Raw genomic sequence first — 21082 nt, 5'->3', positions numbered from 1 at the left:
ATAATCAAAAAGCCGGTGATAGGCGGAAAACAAAAAATGATTCACCGGACGAGTAATTTATTTCCGACCGGTCGCATGTGTGTAAGTCTATATATATTCATACATGTGCGATTCTCCTGTTTAGCCGACAAATGCCTCGCTTATCTGTAATATACATTCAGATGTATGCGAATAGATTAGAAATTAGAAATAGCGAGGTGTATTACGAATAAATTAACTCACTCGTTCCTGCTGGAACAGGTATCCGGCCTCGAGGCTCGCAACGCACGCGTGTATGTGTAATTAAGAGATTATTACAATCCACCGAAGTGTCGCTTCGGATCTGGCTGCGTGGTACATTTTATACGTGTAAGCACAATGTTAGTTGACCTTTGATCCATCGGCGTTAGAATTAATTAGAATTAGCGTTAGAAAAAAATTACACGTAACCCTTCTACTCGAATAATTTAGGGTGGTGACTAATTTCGGTCGGACCACCCCCCACCCCCCCCCCCCCCAAATCAACTTCAAATAATTAAAAACAACCCTCAAATTTTGTCACATTTGTAAATTACCTGCTATCGATAAATTTCAAAATCAAATATGTGTATATGCATAATCTACATGCGTACATATGTGGAGTACATGTGCGGAGGGAAGATTAATTGCGCGTGAATTTCGAAACGATTTTTGTCCATCGCGCCAACTACGAATTAAACCGGGAAAAATGCCGCGTCGCGATATGCTCGGAGTTTCCTCTTAATTATCCTACGTACGTGAGTACATTGCAATATACGTGTACCTGCATTAAACGATGTGCGTTGCTTCTGTACAATGTCCAAGTGCATGTTGGTCCAGTCTAGCCTAGCGCCGCAGATTATAGTAACGAGAGGATCTAGTTATAGGGTGTATTGGCCACGTGCCGAGGCCGCGAGTGTTTAGGTTTAGATTCTTCGAGCTGCGCAAAAGCGAGAGAAAAACAAAAAAAAAAAAAAAAAAAAAAACAACAATCGAAGACGTTAAAAATGTAAAATAAAAAGAAAAAACGAAACAAAATTTGGCACAATAAACTATAAGTACGTGACATTGATGCAGCGCGGAGAAACAATCGGGAGAAGATCGCAACATCAAGTCTGCAGCGATTTAATCTCTTCATGAACTCGAAACGTGGACTTGGCTTCGCGCACGTGGCTTCGCTGCGCTGTCATGCGCATATATATATATATGTACGTGATACGTATGTGTCTGTGTGTATATATATGTATATATATATACACACACGTACATCGCTCATATTTCGCATGCATACGCGTGCGTCGATGCAGCGGTGATCTTGTTTGTCAACACCTACAGTTAATTGCAGGATAATAGTCGTGTGGCTATGAAGCCACGATGGATTTTCACTGCGTAAAAAACACTCCCTGCGGCAGACTACCATTCGTTTTTCCACTCGTGTTATACATTGTACGCGTGCACGTAGTTAAGTGCACACAATGCTCGGCGATTAATATCAATTTTATCGACACCGCGTGCAAGCGCTAATATTTCATCCGCTGATAACAGGCTCGTATAGGTGTACGTGACTATTTACGAATTGTTCGCTGTTTTTTAAAAAAACAAACTTGACAACTTCGAGTCATACGTGAAATTTATTTCAAACTCCTTTCAATTCCAATTTAATATTTCATACTCGGTCGTTTTGATCCAGCATGATATTTCGAGGTTCGTTGTAAAAGGCGAATGATTATAAAATCACTTTTCGCCCGTATTATTTTAGCCGAATCGGAAGAAATTAATTTCCGCGCAATTCGTTGCACGAAAACTGCTTACTTTGACATTACGTTTAAAATACGTCAATTTTTTTATCTGCTATTTTATTTCATTACTGTAATTTCTACGGATTATTTGAAACTGCACCCACGTCAGTACGGACGTGAAACGCTAGTCGAGTGTCCGTATCGCACAAGTGGTGTATTATATATATACATACGAGTATATACACGTATAGACGTGCACCGATATACATTTAATATTATAACGTGGCTCTATGTTTAGCGACGCGTTGAAGGTAAATATTTTCCAAGCAAGATTTTTTTGCGTTCTTCAATGATTGAAACAACACACACAGACCGCGTCCGCCCCCGCTCTCTCCACCTCTCTCTCTCTCTCTCTCTCTCTCTTTCTTTCTCTCTCTTTCCCGCCTCTCTTGGGTCTCTCCTACTCTGAACACGTTTACCGCTCGTACTATTTGCCAACGTTTAACAATACATGCGTAGCTACTCCCGAGCCTCGTGTTAGGTATAATAAGATACATGCACAGTTCCGTGTGTATACCAGTTTATACACATATACGTATGTACAGTATATATATATATATATATATAGATAACTTTTGTATGCAGTTTGATGGCTTTTACGGAGTCGTTAATCATTGGATCGTGATCTTGTTGCCAAATCAAGGTTACGGACGAGTAAAATTTGCCGTTTTTATGCAACATATTTTTTAATAATTTTCTATTCGACAATACGATTTAGTCACGTGACACGTGATGTTAAACGTATCTCGAAGGGTGAATATATGTATATATATATAAAATCTTGATTTTTATTGCATTATTATACATACCGTACTGTATGGTGAATAACAAGGATGGCGATCTCTGACAGCAAGCTAAAGTCACAATTGAGCTTTTTTTTACAATCTCGGTAGCGTTTGTGCGGTAAAATTTTTTTCCCTCTTTAGCACGAGTAAAAAGGGTCGTTTGGCCAACTAAGTTGATCGGTAAACTTGGATGATCACGATCGCGACACGTTGTATATAAATGAATACAATGTTTTCGATTTATTTGTCACGCAATTAAGAAGATTAAACATAAATTGCAACACAAGTTGCACGAACACGAAATTTATTTGAAATACCGAATGTTAAATTCGAAGACAATTTATTACGAACGTCAGTTTACTCTATTCCGTACTGTGGTAATTTAAAAAAAAACGAGTATCATCAAAATGTTGATATTCATTGTTTTTGCATTTCGAAACTGTATCCCTGAGCCTGTACGCGTATAACAAAATTGTAAATTACGAGTACATCGAATCGAATCTCGCGTTAAAAATATGCAACGTGTCTGTTTTGTTTTCGGTTTAACGAAACACGGTTTTACCGCAGAAATCGTGCGGCGCGTGCGAGAAATTCGTCGCAGAGTTATGCGGAATATGCACCGCGGCACGTGTAGCACATCTCGTACAAGATGATTCGCATTGTTGTACACGTTGTTACAATATCTGCATACCGAGTGAGGTACGTCAATCGGTTGCAACGTTTCGCTGCTCTTGGGTAAACCGGTGTAATGAATATTTGCAGACGAGATGACGTTCGAAACGTCTTGTATAAATTCGTCGAGAACACGAGGACGATGATATCGGCGAATAGCGGAGAAAACGGTACGTTTATTTAGTAAATTAGTAAACTGCAAGGGAAATAACTCGCGGGCGGCGATCTAATTTGATACCTAGCCAAGGCTTCGGACACGTTACAGGCACGTAAATTCGGGGCTTTTCTCTCATCCACGCGCGAGATAAAACGCAGCATTGCGGGGATCCCGGGGTCGAGAGGGTGCGGAAAATACGCTCCCTGAATTCCAAGCGTTGTTCCGTTTTGGCAAAGATTCTGACCCACGCCGATGCTGGTATGTTATTACTGCTGAATTTGTTTCTCTCCAGCTCTCCGGGTGTTAACGCTGCTGATGCTGCTGCGGGAAGGAACGGTGTCGGAAAAATCGCTATTTCGCATTCCGCGCCGATTTAGTCGACCACGGAAAAACGTTGGAGACTGGACCGAAAATTAATGACGGTAAAATTCCATGAACATTCCTTACTGCGTAGGTTAATTTATATGTATAGTCTGATGGAAATTCATTCAAAGGAACTACGTAAAATCAACGCTTTTTCATCGAGCTTAATAAATGTGCCAGACATTTTTACAATGCTTTACCGATTCTCAATTTACAGGCTTGGTTTAGATCGGTCCGAAGTCGTTTCACAGCTGGAATTTATCTTCCGGGTATGTATACGGTTAGGGTAGGGAAATATTTTTTTCCTCCTCTGAGAAATACCTTGGTCTTAAATCTTTTAATTTGCTGTCGCATAAAGCCGAGAATAACGTGATTGATACAAGATAAAAATAAACGGTGATACCTAACGGTCCTTCGAATTCTAGAACGACGATATTTCTCAACGTATTTCGCAATTCATTTTTTGTTTACACAACTAAACATATTTTCATGCTTTCTACCCAGAAATTTTTTCCGGCTATAGTTAGTGTAAACAGACGCGGTACTCGACTGTTTTTTATTTTTACCCACAACCGAAAAATATGACTTTAATCGTAAATCGAAATTCGGTTTTGTATCTTTAATCGGTAAATTTGGTCCGTAGCGATCTTATTCTTGTTTTATAATCACTCGCAGTTTTCTTTTCGTTCTACAGGGGAACGTGGTTAACCAAGCCGACAGATCAACGATGCAATACCAGAAACTTTTGTTACCAAACTCTGTAATCTGGGGAATTCTTTTTCTTTCAACAAAATTTTCACGAGTTCCGACACCCGCGGATCCATGTTAAGAACGCAGATCGGGCCCCAATAAACGACCAGAGTGTACGGCAATTACTAATTACACAAATCGCATGCTCACGGCATTCGTGCGGGAGAGATAAGAAAAGCTCTGTGTGCATTGAAAGCAATCGCGGTATCCGCGCGTGGCGGTCGGACGAAGAGACGCAGAGTAGTCGGATCACAGTCGCAATATGCATAGCGCGTGTGCATAACAGAGATTTCGCATTAAAACTAGCGCTGCGCACTGGGCAGCAGCAGCGGTTCACTTCTGCAGCTGGGCCTTTGGATGCGCGCGTGTGTGTTTATGCGTACGAGAGAGCCGAGGACGGTCGCAAATAATATGCGTTCAGAGGCAGAGTGAGGCAGGCGGGCAACCGATATTATCATCCTGCGCACAGAGTGCAACGCGAATGCATTGCCTGCAGAGTCAGTCAGGCAGGCAGCCGGCGGTCGTTGCAGTAAAATAATCGCTCAAGGTCTGTCGTGGCGTTGCTCCCGAGAGCACGAGGGCTGCCAACAACCGCACTGTTTACATCGCGTAGGTACACACGGCGTAATATGCAAGCCGCATACTAGCCACCGATGCCCCGCCTCTCTGCATCATCGGTATAATCCGCGATTCTTAGTGTCGCCGCAACGCGACGCTTCCCGATTCCCTTCTTCTTCTTCTTCTTCTTCTTCTTCGAACCCTTTCCGCCAACCCGACCTCCCTTTCACAGTCATCGACGAGACCACCGTCGAGTGAAATTGCGAATTTCACTTAAGTACTCCAGCTGCTGCTGCATCGCATCGCCAAAGACCAGTTTCGCTTATTAAAACTCGAGTTTTCCTGGGTCTTTGGGAATGGGGAGTAGGGTAGAAATGCGGAAATAAGACGGAACGATGGAATAGGGTGGGAATGCGGAACAGGAGAGGAACGATGGAATATCGTTTTCCTGGGTCTTTGGGAATGGGGAGTAGGGTAGAAATGCGGAACTGGAGCGGAACGATGGAATAGGGTGGGAATGCGGAACAGGAGAGGAACGATGGAATATCGTAGGGACGCGGAACGTGAGAGGAACGGTGGAATGGAACAAAGATAAAATGATTCCGACTAGAAGAAGAGTAAAATGTAGATGACGTAATGACGCAACGTGTTTATGAAATTGAACTGTGGTTCATTGAAACTTGATTATATTTAATAGCGACTCGGTCATTGGTACCTTATCTGAAGTCCCTTTCGGGAATACTTGCGGGAAGGTTTTTGTAATTTAACGTATCAAGGCGATGTCGTATTATCCAAGTTTTTTTCTTTCATCACTTGTGAGATAGTTTCAAACTTTTGGAAATCGTAGGAGTCTGCAATTACATGTCTTTTGGTACCGATCGGAGGACGGAACGGAAAATTGACGAAAACATTGTAAGTATTATAATTATAATTGCAACCGATTCTTAATCTTCTTCAGTTCACGTGGTGCGCTACTGTATGATGTAATCTATTTAGGGAGTGAAGGCGCAAGATACGATTTGCTAAACTTGTCATTAATATCTTGAAGCATAAAAGTACCAAATTCAAAGAGACAATTTAAATATGCGTGTATTCTGCTTAAAAGTCTTACAGTTTTAGTGGCGAAGGGTTGCTGAGATTCTCGCTGTTTGATATGTACCAGTCTTGATCTTGACTATAAAATTATACACCTACACTGCGATAAGAAATTACAGATCTCGGTAATAAAACACGTGAAAAATTTGTATATATTATATCTTGCATGTAGCTGTCCGATTATTCGTTTAGGACATGTACAGACGTATGAATTTGAATTAGAATACAAGTTTATGCGTACATCTATTAACTGCAGAAAATGTTTAGTAACGTGTGTAATATATTATACGTATTTCACCTTGCAACATATATATCTATAATATACGCAGCATCCCAGGACGAAAATATCTGTATGGATATAAACCGCTTATTTAATCCAAGGAAAAATACTTGACCTGTCGGCAGTAAATTTTCCAAATTTATTGCGCACACACGTATTTATTATACGAATCTGTGACTGTTTCACTAAAAGACAAGATACTTAGACCGAACAACTATCACTCCTAGTTAACGTAGAATGATGTAAAAACTCAGTGCCAATCGCGAGTGTAAATACTCGCTAACTAATATCGCTTGATGTAGGAAAAAAAAAATTATTTATTAACGTTAAGTCAATACAACTCACTCCGAAGGAGAACCTCGACTATGCAAACATCGTTGTGTATGCTGATTTCACAAAAGACAGCATCGTCCGAGGACACGAGCAGGGGTTATTATTTTATCTATCCGTGTGTAGCACATTGTAAGAAAAGTCTTGTTGTACCGATTGTGAGAATTATATCCAAAGATTTTTCCCGACTAACCGACAAATTGATACTCAAGGATGCGATCTGAATTTCTTTGGAGTATCAGGCTGTCAAAAGTAAAAAAAAAAGAATCTTTGCGAACTTGTCGCACCACAAGAGTGAAAAATATGCTACCGCGTAGGTATTTGATTCGAGAACCGTTTTCTTATTTTCAAATTCGCGCCATTTCTATCAAGTTGGCTGCACTGCCTAACGTACGAAAATGTTGCCGCGACGCGATCTCGCCGACCAATAGAGCTCAATTGTTTCGCACATGCGCAGTCGGTCGCTTATCCTCGGCTTGCCGAGTTTCACCGTCGCCTCTGTTGCATTTCGATCGCTCGATGCGACACAGTTTCGCTTCGAATCTGAAACATGGGAATATCGAACCGTGTCTAATGATTATTTCTGAAGCACGTGCCGAGTTGTGCATGCAACGCGCTATTGGCCACGCGGCTAAATGAGCAGCCTGGCGAAAGAATCACCTTAGCACACACCTTTTAACGTTGAACATCGGTCGGATAACCTAGGCCGCGTCAGTATCTCAACCGTGAAGAGTCCTTGATATATACGCTCACCTGGCTCCGGGCGTAAGGTATAATGGAAAAGTCGCAGGTCCTCCACGCTTGCTCGGTTTACACGGATTTTCTCATCGCGCGTTATTACGCGCGTCCTCAACCTTAATTCATCGCGTCTATCCCCGAAATTATGGCACTTGATACGTGCGGGTAAAAAAATCCTAGATTCCAACACTGTTCGAGCACAAATTTTACTTGATTATTGATCGAGGTTGACGACTCGATATTTTACTGCTCGTTTTTTCTCGCTGACGAAATTCACGATGTAACAATTGCCGGTTGTTACAACTTTGTGCGGAGTCTGTAATATGTATGTGTTGTAGATACGTAAGCACATGTATATAATTATAATAATAACGCAAGAGGTGTGAATTATTTGCTTTATTGACAGCGGTTAATGTTATTCACCGAGATCAGTATAGAGCAATGTCATGCATCTGGGATAATTCTATAACTTGCATTCGGTTGTAAATAATTTTCAACATTGGATTGCGAAATAGAAAGAATAAAAATAAGAAGAAAAAAAAACGAAATAGATTCTAGTACGTTAATTTCGTTAAGGCACGTTTAAAAGCCCGGTTAAACTTGGAAGAATGATGAAATTTTTTCATACGTATCGACAAGTATCTTCCAGAATTATTCCGTGACTGTACACCAGATGATTCGTAACGGCGAAATACGAGTATATATAAGTTAAAGCCGGTTTCACCGGATATATCAGAAGATGTGATTAAATTTGTATTTCCTGTACACGTAAGTACCGAACGATTATTGAAGCCCCAGTGCCGTTAACATATACGAAAAGGAATACACATACTCGTAATTTATTCCTTATCATTTCCTTGTTTCACTTTACCGCAATCTTATACATCTTGTAACTGCCTTACACACAGCTGCGTGATTCACGCGTTCCATATTTATATTCTAACTAATCGCGATGTAAGAAATCGTTACGAATTCAACCATTAATACATTGCAACGAAACCCTCTGCACACGACATAGGTATCGAAATGCACAGTGAAAAGAACAAATGAACAAAAAGAATTGTGCCGTCGAGTAGAATATACGAATATAACAATAATACATTATAATATACATACATGTATATATGTATGTATACACGAGCATTGCGAGGTAAGAAAGAAGAAAAAAGGATCACCAGTGTAAAAAAAAAGGTTAAAATAAATATAAATTCATTGCCAGGTTCGAGCAAGACGGTGTTTTTTTTCCCCCCCTTTAAATCTGTGTTGGTTCTTTCGCTGGTGTTTCTCTTCCCTTCTCATATACTCGCTCGAGCTCGACCGACTCGCTTTGCTCGGTCCGCGAATCACTCCGAGACCGCTATAGAGGAATAACGTAATACGTACGCGTGACTTGCCGTGACTCGTCTCGGCCGGTCGTGACTCGACCGCAAAGAGTTCACTAGATTCAAAACCCGAGGAGTGAACGTTCCTTGAGAGGCAGGGAGGGAGGGAGGCACTCCGCGTACCGATTGTTAGTGCTCGCTTGCATCCAGACTCTAGAAAATTTTTCTAGTTGCGGTTGATCTGCGTTGTTGGTAAGAATATTTATTTATTTATTTTTTTTTATCTTGATAGAAGAAAAAAAACCACGCTTTTGGGTACGATATAAAAATTAACTCTGCACCTGTGACCGGGAAATCTAACATTATTTTACTCGTTACTTTTGAATATCGGTTACTCGTTCTTGTTACCATATAAACAATTATAAACCGCTGTAAAAGGTCATGTTTAACTGTAAAAAAACCCATCAAGCCAAACGAGTTATGGATCATAGATGGTTCAATAATTGCAATTGCCAGTTTTCTTGTGAAATTTTAATTAATGCAAATTTGAACAAACATCACTCAACGTTGTTATCGTCACGTTCGCATTCTCGGCGCCCCGAATGAAGGAGCAGCTGCGGGAATTTCGTCCCGTCGTGTAACCGGAAACGAGGATTGACGAAGGTTCTGTTTATCGTGGGCCCGACGAGGTTCAAAGCCGTTCTTTCGGTCCGCGGCGCGAGTACCGAGGTCGCATATTTTCCAGCGGCAACAGAGCGAAGGCCTCCGTATATCCTGAGACCCGGGACCGAGGTTCGAATCGCTGGAGGATCATCGCGGATACGCGACCGTAGAGCTCTGCGGCCTGTGGATGATGTATCTAGGCGGGTATTTACGCCGCGTCGACAGCCAGGAACGAGCCGCTATTTAACGGAGGTCGTCACAGCCGACGCTGACAAATGGGGAAAATTATACGGTTGGAATTATTCGTTGAAGATAGCGGAAGATTACGGTTGAAGAGGTGGAGAGGCTGAAAAATGTCGCGACGCGATCTTCTTTCGAGTTTCATTTTTAACACAGGGACTGACGGGTTCAAAAAATCAAACATCAAGGACTCGTCCAGCCGGGGAGATGCAGCGATCGAGTCGCTAATTAATATCAACAAGTTTAATGAGCCACGCGATGCTGTAAATGTGAACGTCGCGTCCTCGCCCCGCCTTTTTTCAGGGGTTATACCTGGTCAGGAGGACGAAAAAAGCGATTTTTCAAGGATTATTCGCGAAGAGACGCTTCGATTTGTTGATATAAAAATTCATTTACATATCGGGGTAGCATTGAACTTTATTCCGATATTATTTATCTTTGAAAATAATGATCTTTTTAAAGCTGATATAGCCGATCTCCGGAAGCACCTCTAAATAAAGGCGTCTTGCGGTGAGCAAGATATCTCTAGACTGGATCATCCGATTGAAAAAACAAAAAAGATTTAGCTAATACAAGGTGTTGTCTGGTCTTTAATCGAAAGAATAAGCAAGCTATTAATTTTCAACAAAACGGCGGCTTCTCAAAAAAAAAAAAACAAATTCGATTTTTCACAACAATTGACCCCTTAGTTTGTTTATAAAATGGAAAATATTTCCTGGCGATAAAAAAACCTTCGACCAAGGACTGAAAAATATATTCATAAAGCTTGTGTAAATATTTGAGACTAATCGTTTCGCTCGTTTTCCAGAAATCTTGCTCACCAGCTTTGAAAACATGGTTGTGAGAAAAACGCGTTCAAAGTTTCACAAGTATTTTCAACCGCTCCGGGGCGTCTTTCCAAATGCGCGCGCAACTTGGAGAATATTTGTCGGATCGACGTGAAATTTTCTGTATATATACGTAAATATATGTACATTACGAAAGTGAAATTTCAATAAAATCGAATTTGAAAAATCCTGACCACTTATAACCCCTTATCTGACATATTCCATCGTTCCTCTTATCTTTCACGTTCCTATTCCGTCCATCGTTCCTCTACTGTTCCACATTCCTAAAATAATTCTATCGTTCCGCTCCTGTTCCACATTCCTAACCTACAACAGAGTTGAATTGGAACGGGGATTTATTAACGTTTGCCGGAAAATGTATACAACGAATCGCTGTAACTCGACCGTCGCTCTTAATTCGTTCGGTTTACCTCATCACCGATTGCGAGCGATCGGGGCGTGAGTTAATATTATGCCGAGGACTCGACCGAGGAACTTGTTGTTGCTGGTTCATACACGCTTAATTATTTGCGGCGAGTTGTCCTTCCACCGAGGCCCGGTCGCGAGCTAGCGAGCGCGGATCCGCGAAAACGTCGAACACGGACAAACACGGAGCATGCGTGTGTGCGAGAGGCTGTTCAAGGCCGATCCTCACGGCTGCGTTACGCTATATTTTATAGCGTTGAAAGGTGTTTCTAGTCTTTATTACGTGCCATTAGATTCAGCGGTTAAAGCCGCATTGCCGAAATCTAACGAGTTCCGCAAAATTGGAATCGATTCGCGCCGAGACTTTTATCACGGATCGAGATTCGACCGCATCGCGAAATATCGTAGGTCAGGTGCAAACTGGCGGCAAAAATTTGCTGCGAAAATATTTGCACAATGTTTGACAGGCTGCAGATTCGGACGCTATAAGTTAATTAATATGGCGGCCGTTGACCGTCACGCTCGGATACCGCTTGACGTTTTATTTCGGCTCTACTATCGTTCGCGGTGTTTACCAATTATCGGGCTTCGCTTCACGACCAACAAAATTGCGGCAAGAATTGCTCGGCCATTATTTCACCTTCGACGAATGCATGAGAACCGAGCATTCGAGACTTGCGAATATCGCCTCTACGTGTCTACGCGTACTTGTATATTTTCTCAACGGTTCACTCACCTGTATGAATAGAGTTAACGCGCTGGATGCGTGATATTTAGTTACATAACGCATATTCGCATGTTACGCTGTCCGAAAACTCAGGAAACAACTACCGAGATTTAAAATTCATTCCAGTGTCGGCACTCTAATATTCTCGATGCGAACACGCCGGTCATTACGGAGAAAATTAGCGACTGAACTTTGTCCAGCGTTGCTCGCCTGCAACGGATTCCGATGGTTCTCCTTTTTCCTACCCATTTTGCAAGAATTTACACACCCGTATGAACTTTGGAGAGTATTTTTTCTATTTCTAACTAACTTAATACTTGTCTGAAGAAAATCCCACGGTATTTATGTTAAAGAAATTCGGGATTTCGATCCGGGTTCCGCGTTCCGTTTATGCCAGGCTAAATTACCACATGGAAACTCATATATTTATACAGATACACACGCACACAGTGCCTAACGTAATGATATCACTGGTCTGATGTAATACCGAGTCACGCGTCTATAACATAAATGTATGTGTGCAACACGCGCGAGCCAGAAATAAAATAATCCGGTATTCTTTACTAACGTGATTACGGTGCGCATAATTCGATCCATACGATAGATTATGCATAACGTCGCATATCGCTAAAGTGTTCGTAATTTTATACTTTTCCTCAAAATTTTCCATCAACGTCCGTTTCTTTATCAATCAATTTATGCCTTCAACGTGTAGGTGATAAATAACGTGTTTTATTTCCATCGACGAAGACAGCAAATAACCGTTTATTCGATTGTCACACAAGATGTTTCACACATTACGCGTGTTTTTTGAACATTCCAGATTTTCATACGCTCCACACAAACTTTATTATGTAAATTTATTCAATTGTGTTCAGTTTAAAATCGAAGGAAAAGGAAAAGAGAAAAAGAAAAAAAGAAGAAGACAGAATATGTGTATATATACGTATAATAATTATTAACATCTCTGCTGTATCGTACCAATCACCCGACATGTATGTACTTATAATAACAAGAAAATTTTTCATTCTGCCATTCGTCAAGTTCGTACGAATCAAACTCATTTCTGTGTTTTACTAATTATTCAAATACATTGGTAAAAATTCAATTATCCAATCGATTATCTTCTACTTTTCTTTCTTCTCATCACGTATAAAAATAACTAGGTTCCGACAAAATAATACACACATACGCACATAGGTACATGTAATACACATACGTATTACAACGCGCATATACGGTTGTGTTTTTTTTACTCCTTGTACAATTTTTTGCATATCTGTATCATTATTATATTCATACTATTACCTACAATGTTTTTTATTCTCGAAGAATTTTTTTCAATCGTTTTCCTTCTCAACTTTTTTCCTTCCTTCTTATTTTTTGCAACAGTTCTGTATCTGCTAACGCGATCCCTGCAAACTTCTAACAACTAACCAGCAAACCAACTCAGCCACTCTCCCTCTCTCTCTCTCTCTCCCTCTCTTTAATAAACGCTTTTCTCTCCCTCTCTCTCTCTCTTCTTCCCGGTTGCCCTCAGGTTCCGACTCTATCCTACGTGCCACGCGCACGACGAGTCTCGCCTTCTCTCCACTCACTCTCTTCTTTCTTTGACGGCACACCGCGCGGAACGTTTGCGGTGCGGCGGCGTCTTATAGAAGAGGTGGAAATTTTCGGCAGCATAAATTTGCAACGTCTAGGCGTCTCTCCCACGCAGCGATTCTCGCGCGTTATTACACGGATACGTTTATTCCATACACAAATACCAATACAACTCTCCGAAACGCCAGATGTCGACCGTTTGCTGCGTCATGTTTGTCTCAAGCATTATAAGTTTATACGATATTATATATATATATATATATATATGTTTGTTAGACTGTATCGACAAAATCGACTGGTTTTTTTTTTTTTTTTGTCAAAATCAATCCGAAGATATTGTTCCAAATTATGAAAAAGGATGCTATCCAAGTTTGACCTCGTAATATTAATATCTAGAGGTGCGTTATGGCGATTTTCTATTTCCCGTTTAAATAACATGAGAAAATTTTCCTTCTTGTTAACTTTCGAATTTTATAACTCGTCAACCAAGACCAGGACGTATTTTTGTGGGAAATTGAACGCTCTGCAAAAAAAGATCTCCAATTATTTTATGCCAAGTCCAGTATTTCGAAAATTTATTTAAGGTCAAACGTCAATAAAAGAACAGATTTATCACGAAATGATAAACAAAAAAAAAAACAATCGTTTTCACAGAGCGTTCAATTTCCTACAAAAATACGTTGCGGTCTTATCAGTAACGCTGATGCGTTGACGAGTTATAAAGTTCCAACGTCGAAAAAATAAAAAATAAAAAAAAACGAAAACAATATCCCCGCGTTATTTAAATGCGAGATAAAAAATCGCGATGATCCGCATATAAATATTAATATCAAGTGGTCAAACTTGAACAGTATTTTTCTCTCGTCATTTCAAACAATATTTTCGACTTGTATTTGGTTTGAAAAAAAAAAGTAGAAAATCGTCGATTTATTAGATACACCCGTATGTTATAGAAAACTCTCGGGAAGAGATGTGAGAACGCGGCAGCCGCGGGCAGAGAAGGAAGGCGGATTTTGGAGAAAGTGGGGGGGAGGAATCAGAGGAGAGACGCGCGTATCTCGAGCATCAGGCACACGTCGCCCGTCGGCGTGCATACGCGCTTACGTATTATACGTATACGTATACCAATACAACCCAATCTTGACAGCGAAGCAAAGTTGCGGGAGGTCAGGGCGTGATAGCTTTTTATAGGACCGGCTCTCTCTCTCTCTCTCACTCACACTCTCTTTTTCTCTCTTTCTTACCGCCCTCCCACCCCCGCATGGCCATCGCGCGTCGACGATACAGCAACGTGATCTCCTTCTTCTTTCTCTCTTTCTCACTCTTTTCGTCGTTGTTCGATCTTTTACGGTTAACTCGGGCGACCGAGGAGGAGAACATCGATTGCGCGTCACGGAGTTTTGTCGGAATGGTTTTTCTTCCTTTTCCTTTACATTCGAAAAGAATAATGTATATTTTTTTTTTTCATAGTTTTTATCATCGTCTCGTTTACGATTTTAATGGTATTTTTTGTTTGCGTCTTTGTACAATTTCTATGTACGTACACGTCTCCGTATCGCTTATCGATCATACATTACATACCTACGTGTAATACTTATGTACATACGTGTCACTTTTTTTTTTTCAAAATAATTTAGACAAGTTATTCCGCGATCATATATTATTGCAATGTAACCCGTGTGCGTAATAAAATTGAAAAATCGTCGTTAAACGAGCAAACCGTGCACGAATGTTTACTTTCATCACACTTATCGTTAGTTGATACAAAAATTGATACAGCCTTGCGTGTAAGGTTTGTTCTATTAATTTTCCGAGATGTGTAAAGTACAGTTTCGTTACGATCGCCGGTACGTACGATACGTACAGAGAGATTATTGCAGATTGTATAGAATAATGCCGCATATTGCAGCTTCCGTGCGTCGATCGACGATCCGAAGAATCGTGGATTATGAAATACACGTTTCGAGCAGTGTAATGAACGTGCGTGTCGAACGGCACGCGGAGTTCCTCGTACCTCTTAATTTTTCAGCTTCTTCCGAGAAGAAGTCGGTACACATAATACGTATAATATACGTAGGGTATAATATAACGTAAAACATCTCGCACTCGCACGTATTGATGAATTTTCGGAAATCAGAGGTGGAAGAGAACGGTTTTCTTTTATCAGTTATCACGGACGAAAGCCGCCACATACCTGCGATACGCGGATAATCCGTATACACCTCCTAATTATTGAATCTGATATAAAGAACGAGAAAACAAAATTATCAAGATTGTATTTACACGCAGTTTTTTTCCATGTCGAATTGGCCGATCCTGTAATTTTGATGCGGAGTTTCTATCGTGCTTTTGCAATATCTTATCAAAGTCACATGCTTGATAGTTGTAGAAAGAGGAAATCCAACGTCTGTTATAACTTGAGCACTCAGTGTCCATATTTAGTTGTTCCTGAACGCAATTTTCCATTTTCCCAATCAAATTAACACACGAAAATAATTTCAGCCGTTCCGGAATTTTGTAGCTCAGTAAAGAGGCAACGTACGCAAGACATGCCCTGAGGAGGTTTTTTTTTGTTCGCTTGCCGCAGCTGCTGAAACGATTTCAACAGTTATTAAAACGACACGCAAGCGAAACGCGGCTGCGAATTTTAGTGAGAAATGATCGAACAGAAAACAGAGTTGCAGAAAATCAAGCCTCGCTCTCATCGGCAGATTCTCTGTTCAACATCATACACGCTTTCACGATTTCAAGAGTCACTGTCAAAGAGCCGACTCTTCTCGAGTCAAGATGCCTCATTCGAATTGCAGAGGAGATTATTTCTGCCTCGTCAAATACACCGACGGTTTACGGTTTTTCGAACCGCATACCGTTATTTTTCCCCTCGACGATGTTTTTTCGGATTGTCAAGTCGATTCTATTTACATGCATACGTGATATCCCTACGTTGCATACTCGGCGTAATGTCCGCAGCTTCGTGGAGCGTTGCAGGAAAGCAATCGTCTCCAGGGTCAAGTACGAGACCAAAGATCGGCTTATGGCGAGACTGGCCAATCAGGAAACGAACGGTAGTAAATCATTGTTAATGGTATTTTACGGATGATCTTTGCCGATCGGCTTATCGATCGAACTCGATCTCGATGACTGAGCTGCGAAATGCGGCGGTGATTCAAACCGCAGGATCGTACGATCGTCGGATTTGTTATATCATCGGTTAAATTTCGCATCGAAATTATCTCATCTCCGTGCGAATTTTGTTTTTCACGAGCAAAATACAGGTTGCGTTTAATCGCTCGCATTAATTAAAAACTCTGCGTCAATCTCGCGCGAGCACACAAAACTTGACTTGTTAATAACCTCTTTCGCGCTCTGTGGACCAACCGTCTGTCCCTCGTCTGCGATTCCGTGACGATGTTGACTCGACGCGGCGGGCATTGACTAATATAAGGAACGCTAAAAACAGCCGGCCAAACGCATAATTTACTCACTCGAGCTCCGTCTCCGTGCGATGATAAACCTGCCGGCATGGCGGGCGGAGAGATAACCGGATAAAATTATCTCCGATGATAATTTACTCCGCTGCAGCGTAATGCGCTCGACGCGATGCTTGTGAGGTTTTCGTCTTACGATATCCGCGTCCCTTTTGAATTTATTTCACGGGGTCAAGACGAGGCTGCCGATCGCTCGGTAATCGTGATTGATTCTTTAAGCTAATTGTAATTATCTGCAGCATCCGTTTGCATAACTCGGTAGAAAATCCATTTAGCCGAATGTATGATGTATTGCGTAGAGAGAAAATAGAGAAAATAAATAAATATGATATTGAAGTATCGTCACGTAACGATGCCGAAAACCTGTTTCGATATTAAGACGAGTGCAGCGTACTTTGCTTTATGAATGTCAAATTCAATGACACCGCTCATTAATAATCGAGAAGCCTAATTGCGGGTCAGAGGACGTACGTCTACGTGTATTGCGATTTGTTCTGGAAAGATAACAGCAGAGAGGCTGTGCTGCACGCTGATTCTAGGCATAAATGATCGTACGTGAAGAATTCGGACAAGAGATCGCGATGATTATGGAAGCCGTTAGGTTGCCACCAAGATTCGTATTGAGGAATAAGCCAGCGCGCTAGAGCGTCCGAATTCGATTTAACGGTCCAGATTAAAGTCTCAGTGCGCACCGTTAATCGAATCTGTAACTCAAGATTAAACATTGGTACAGATATAAGAAACGCGATGAACTTCTATGTATGCAACGAATGGTCAGAGGTCAAAAAGTGGAATGGCCAGACGATGCAATGGTCGGAATACAGAATTTTTTAATATCCGAAAATCTGTTGAACAGAATTTCAAAATATCAGAAGACGCGAAATAAAGGTATGTGAAAAAGTGGCAATGTCGAAAACTGAGATGTAGAAGAATTCTATCAATTCTACATTTTAACTGTTTATGCATTGACCACATCATAGATTTTCACTTTTGTATTCGTGTTTCAGTATATTTTAGATTTCCGACGTTTCTACGATACGTCTTCCCATACATCGCGTATCTGTATTTTAACATTTTCACACGAACTTCGCCTCCCCACATTTACAAATTTTATCATTAAAATTTGAGCTTTTGGAAAAACGTTCTTCACATCTCGACCCTCGTCCTTTGCGGAGAACCCACCTTCCGAACCCCACCTTGGAAAAAGTGCTAGCCAACATTTTTAACGACGCAAAAATAAGTCGAGCCGGAGGCTTTGCCCTCCCCCCTCTTCCCCCTTCGAGCGATGATGTTAATCGGATGTCGACGGACTCGGGCTCGAGGTTTACGGTCTCGCGAAGCGGGAGCCGGGCGACCAAGGTCGCCTTATCAAATCTCGTTTGCCGTCGGGATTAGGAGGCGACTCGAGGGGGCATGATCCGCGTTTTTAGCACCGTTAACGCGCGACGCGCACCGTCAGGGGCGGCCCAAACGGCGTTAGCGCAGACAGCGCTGCTGCGCTGCTGCGCGCGGAGATGCGCGTCATTTCGGGCCTGCGAATCGGCGATACGCTGATGCCTCCGCTGCGCGCTGCGCGCTGCGCTATCGGGACCCACGGATCTAGCGCAGCGCCGGTATTCGAGGCGTTGCGCAGGTCAGTTTCATCGCTCACACCTACGCCGCGCGCGATTCTCCCAAGAGAGAGAGAGAGAGAGAGAGAGAGAGAGAGAGACTCTCTCGGGTGACGCGGGAAGTTTCTCTCCGTGCATTTAATGCCTCCGCGCTCGCAGCTCTGGGCCTTCAACTTTATTTTTATAGACTGACGGCCGTCCTAAAGTCGATCTCGTGACGTTTGCAACGCGTCTTGCCGTCGATTTCTTACCTCGTTGAAATCCGGCCGGTGATTTTTCCTCCGACACGGGGGGGAAAGAAAAACAAACAAACGGCTGAACGCGGTATCGAGATCTCAGACTCCGTGGAGACCGGAACAGTCAGAGTTCTTCGCGTGGTTGGGAATCGGAGGTCGAATGTTTTCGAGAAAAATTTTATTTCGCAACTTCAGAATTAATTTTGGGTAGCCACAAAATTGGAAAACTCGAAATTGTCAGGGGATTTTTTAGTTTGGTAATGGAAAAAACTGAAAATATCAGTTTTTCATCGTGGGAATTAGAAATGATTTTTTGAGGTAACGAATTTACTTTCTTTCGTCGAGAAAACAAATTGGCTTGACCTGACTTTTTTGTACATTATAATTTTCTTCAATTTGAATTGAAATTGAACCGGATATAGAATTAACAAGCTGAACGATTTAGGTTTTACTGACTTACTGGAACTGGAATAATGTCAGGGAAAACTAGGTTTGAGGTCCTGGAAAACCTGGAAATGTACGGAGTTTTTTTTTTTGTTTTTAAATGTGCCCACCGTGTAGTTGAAAGTCTGGAGACTATGATGCACGGAAAATCACGATCGTATTTTGCGAACCGAACACTCCTTCGGAGCGATTCTAAATTTGCAAGTCAGCGATGTTTTTAAAAACGTTTCTTTATAATAACCCAACCTAACCCAACCTTACTTTAATTTCCTGATTATACATTCGGGTCATCAAAATTCCCGTTTCAAAGCGATCTCACACGACTTCCGTAGTCAATTTTCGGCTGCACGGATTTTCTGACGCCGCTACAACGGACGCGTAAAGGTAGTCGAACAACTCGTTAATCAATCATCGCAATTCCAAATTGGTTTAAACGAGCGTCTCAGTAGCTTTGATCGTTGTTAAAATACATTATAATAATACGCAATTACCGCCTCGATCATCGTCCCGATTTCAGAGTCTTTCAAATATACTCGATTTAGCAATTGGATCCATACGGAGGGGGAATCTAAAAGCATAGTAAATAAATTACAACTCGTTCTCCGATCGACCATTCGAACATGCAACCAAGACCTGCAACTCTGATTTTACCAACGTGTACAAAGACATAAATTTCGAACGATCTTTCCGTCAGTATTAAACACCACTGGCGATAAAAAAAGCCGTCGAGTTCATGATTTTTCCATGGAAAAAAGCCCGATGCCGAGCCCCGGTTTGAGCGGAAAAACCGAGCGAAGAAGTAGCGCCGTGTACTTAGACCGGTAAAAAAGTTTACACGGTTCGCGGTAATTACAGGGGATGAGTAATGAGCCGTAATTAAAATTACACCGGACCCTCTGTACACATACCTACACATACGCGGTATTCCTGCGTTTATCGTCACAGCGCGTCGGTTAGGTATCACCTTTTTCAGCGAAGGCTAGGTCGCGGCACCTGCGTCAGAGTGCGTTTAACGGAGAGCCTCTGAGTGGTTTACCTGCTGCAGGGGAAAAGACGAAGGCGCACCTTTCCGAGCGCAGCGCACACCTCGATGAATTAGCAAGCACGCGCTGCGCTCGGCGCGCTGCGTATATACCTACGCTGCTCATACTCACAGCGCAATTTACCCTCCAAACAAGCCGTAAATTTGAGCAGAATTATTGGCTGTAGAACCGAGCGAGGCAAGGCAAGGCTCTCGGCCTCCCGCTCTTGCCCTTGGAACGGAGGTCGAAAGAAGAACCGGACGCCTCGACTCTCCGAGCTCCAGGCGTTCGCCAGCTCGCCTTGCTCTCGGGTTGTTGGCTTCTGTTTCCCGATTTAAAATTGGTACCCGTCGGTCCGCTGCGAGGGCACTCAGGGATAATCAAAATTGGCACTCAAGTAAATACGAAAAACTATCGCCTCCCTCCGGGGACGCTGCCTCGCCCGAGTAACGACTCTAAACTATTGGTATATTGCAAGGCTATGGAGGGAGCAGATTTTCCATCGTAACACACGCGAGGAAACTGTGAAACTTTACAGATTTATCGCGCGTGCGCGAGATTCCTCGTCTTTGCGCGCAGGCTGGCCAACTCAAGAACTCGGCTTATAGGCGTTCACGCAGGTGATGAGAATTTTTTTCGGTACAAGCGGATCGTCTCGCAATCGGACAGTCGATGATCCAGTGATTCGACGACGATTGGCAAGGTTTTATTGCCAACTGACCGACGACCGGTGACTGCAACACGACTCGACGTAACTAACGTTTGTTCGTTAAGTTGGCTCCCCTGCTTTGCGGACGAGAATGTTGCCGCGGCAGGAACACGCTGACCAATAGAGTTCCATTGTTTCGCGCATGCGCAGTCGGTTGGCACTCAAAGCCTGCCAAGTTACGCCGTTTCCTATCGGTATGTACGCAACTGCGTTCGCTTACGGGTAGAAGGATAGTGATTGTC

General features: G+C 42.2%; 1 long non-coding RNA gene across 1 annotated transcript in view; it reads left to right on the top strand.

The window, feature by feature from the left end:
- Positions 1-8841: 8841 nt before the first annotated feature.
- The window catches only part of LOC124292615, a 40550-nt gene continuing 28309 nt past the window's right edge, over positions 8842-21082 (top strand). The window contains exon 1 of the long non-coding RNA XR_006902494.1: positions 8842-9098. This is a non-coding gene — a long non-coding RNA (uncharacterized LOC124292615). The remainder of the gene's footprint in view (positions 9099-21082) is intronic.

The sequence above is a fragment of the Neodiprion lecontei genome, chromosome 1 (assembly GCF_021901455.1).
Source record: "Neodiprion lecontei isolate iyNeoLeco1 chromosome 1, iyNeoLeco1.1, whole genome shotgun sequence".
In the NCBI taxonomy this organism is placed as follows: domain Eukaryota; kingdom Metazoa; phylum Arthropoda; class Insecta; order Hymenoptera; family Diprionidae; genus Neodiprion; species Neodiprion lecontei.
Note: the sequence above shows the minus strand (reverse complement) of the source record. Positions and strands in the feature narration are given on the sequence as shown.